The 2,443-nt window shown below is 45.1% G+C and overlaps 1 long non-coding RNA gene across 1 annotated transcript; it reads left to right on the forward strand.

The window, feature by feature from the left end:
* Nucleotides 1–466: 466 nt before the first annotated feature.
* LOC123117477 (uncharacterized) lies at nt 467–1,986 on the forward strand. Its single transcript, XR_006457386.1, has 2 exons — nt 467–1,454; nt 1,623–1,986. It is a non-coding gene; the product is annotated as an uncharacterized lncRNA (long non-coding RNA).
* The last annotated feature ends 457 nt before the right edge of the window (nt 1,987–2,443 follow it).

A 2,443-nucleotide genomic window follows, 5' to 3' on the forward strand; every position in this document is an offset into this window, starting at 1 on the left:
TTGAAGTCCCTAAAGAGGGCTGCGTATTGGATGTGGTATGAAGGAACTTGACAACCACCTTATACACACTTTTGCCCCAAACATTAATGCTATGAAGGAACATCAATAATTATATCTAGGTAAAATTATTTTGGAAGTGTTGCATGCACAACATTTTTATTGTCTGGTGATAGTACAATAGTTAATCTGGCGCCCCAAAGAGTCCTATTTTAATTGATTCATGATTTTTGTCATCGTCATACTTAACCTCTATCTCTCCAGCCTGATTAATGATAATTGATGTTTGCTTTACCACAAAGCACGTCGATTTTTATTCTCCCGTTGCAACGCACGGGCAATTTTCCTAGTAATAATAAAGCACAGATTGACTCTTTGGGTTCACCGTCGTGCCATTTTTGCAAGTAAGTCCTTGTGTTTTTAATAATTCAACCCGCACTCTCATCTGTAATGTGAAAAATAAAAATGATTCTACAGGCCTCTCTTTCCCGGTCTCCCCTACGAGAACGCGAGACGCCCCGACTCTAGGGTTCCGTCGGCAGCCGCACTCCATCCTTCCGATCCCGGCAACCCTTGCCACCCTCTCCCATCCCCAGTCACCATCGTAGTCCCTCGACACCGGTCAATATCCTTGACGAAGCCTCGCCTGCCGGCTCCTTGCAGCACGCCGCCCGCCGGTGGACACCCTAATTGTGCGCGAACCCGCCGGGGAGTCACCTCGTCACCTCCATGCCTTTCGCAGGATCTCCGCCACCGCCCCGTGCTGCTGTGCGCAAGGATACCGCCGCCTCTCCCTGGTACCTCCATCTCCACTTCCTCGGGGCACTGCTCGCCGGCTCATGACCTGCTATGGAGTTGACTTTTGCGCACACAAGCTCCCCTATTCTGGCTCTGCTGGCTCCCGTGGTTGAGCAGAGCGAGCAGATCGACAGAGGAAATACTCACCTGATTTTCCTGATTATGTTGGGCATGGAGATTGATCTGGTATTTTTGGTTGTCCTTAGATTCAAGGATGACAGTGCCCACACCTTTTCCTGGTGTTTGGGCAAAGGCATGTATGTCCGATGTGCGAGCAAAGCGATGAAACAATGGTTGTTGTTTACGTATCTGGCGGCACTCGACGGTTACAGTTTTGGGAGCAGTAGTGTTGCTTGCTAGCATACTTTTTCTTACATATATGAACTGATGATGCTTTATTTGGTGTTGCTTCCCATGGCACTACATTATGGCTTTGTTGATGATGATTTCTGCTGATGTGCATAGTTGAGTTTTTTCTGCACTTTCGATTTAAGATAGGTGCAAGTAAAACAATGACTTCACATTGGCTAAATCGCTTACTGTTGTTTATGCTCGTGCAGCAGCAGAGGAATAGACTCGGCAAGTAAAGGAGCTACATCAATATAGTCGGTGGAATTAACAGGCAAAGTAAATCCTGAAGCTCCTGGTTGTACCAAGAGGTAATTCCCCATTTTCCTGGTTGTGCATCCAGATAGCAACATGAATTTGGTTTTAGTAGTTTCTGCATTGTAGTGTCAGAAAAAAGCATGTGGCTTATTTTGGTAGCATTTGTGATGGATTGACTTTGTGTTGGAGGCTGAGGATTGTGTCTGCTCCTCTTACAACAGTCAGTTGTCATCGGTGGCCTACCAGCAACACTGGTAAAAGAACAAGGGTGGCCGGATACCGGAAACAGGGGATCTTTAATTGGCCAAGCCACCATCGCTCCATCGTCCCCGGAGATCGTTTGGTGACGTCCAGTGCATATCACATTCTGTAGTGGAGGCGCAGACTCCCCCGCCCCAGCTTTGGCGCCGCCATCTACCAATGCGCAGAACAAGCCTGACTGACACGGCCTACATCTTGATTGTAACTCTCATCTTCTATCTCTTGTTCATGTGGTCACATTGATTTTTCCTTTTGAGAAAGGGTTGAAAAAAATTCTTTGCTTCAGACAACTGAATGTCCAGTAATATTATCAACCTTCAGCGAGCAGCGCCTCCGAACTCCATCACCTCAAACGGCTTAGGATAGATTGATGTTTCATTCCACTTGCTTTCTGATCCAAGATTCAGCTGGTCCCGACCCAATATCTATCTTCACTTTCAGTTAACGAACTGTAGACTATAAAACTGAGGAAGACCCAAGGCTTTTGATAGGCAGGTGTTTTACTAAAAAAATTGATTCTAAAAGTATGCCCAGCAATATACACGTTGTTTGCTAGCTAATGGATCATTTATACAAATCTTGAGAGGGGATTTGGATTGTGCCTTGATAGAGCTAGACAAACTGATAAAGATTATTTGGAAGGCTCTTTGCAAGCATAAAGTGAATTTGTAATAGTCAACTTGTTAATATAGGTTTGCAAGTACAGTGTATATATTTCTGAAAATATATCGCCATTGTAGATTCTGATGAAAACTATACTCTCTGTCGGCCACAGATTTAG

Source organism: Triticum aestivum, chromosome 1B (genome assembly GCF_018294505.1).
Source record: "Triticum aestivum cultivar Chinese Spring chromosome 1B, IWGSC CS RefSeq v2.1, whole genome shotgun sequence".
Taxonomy (NCBI): domain Eukaryota; kingdom Viridiplantae; phylum Streptophyta; class Magnoliopsida; order Poales; family Poaceae; genus Triticum; species Triticum aestivum.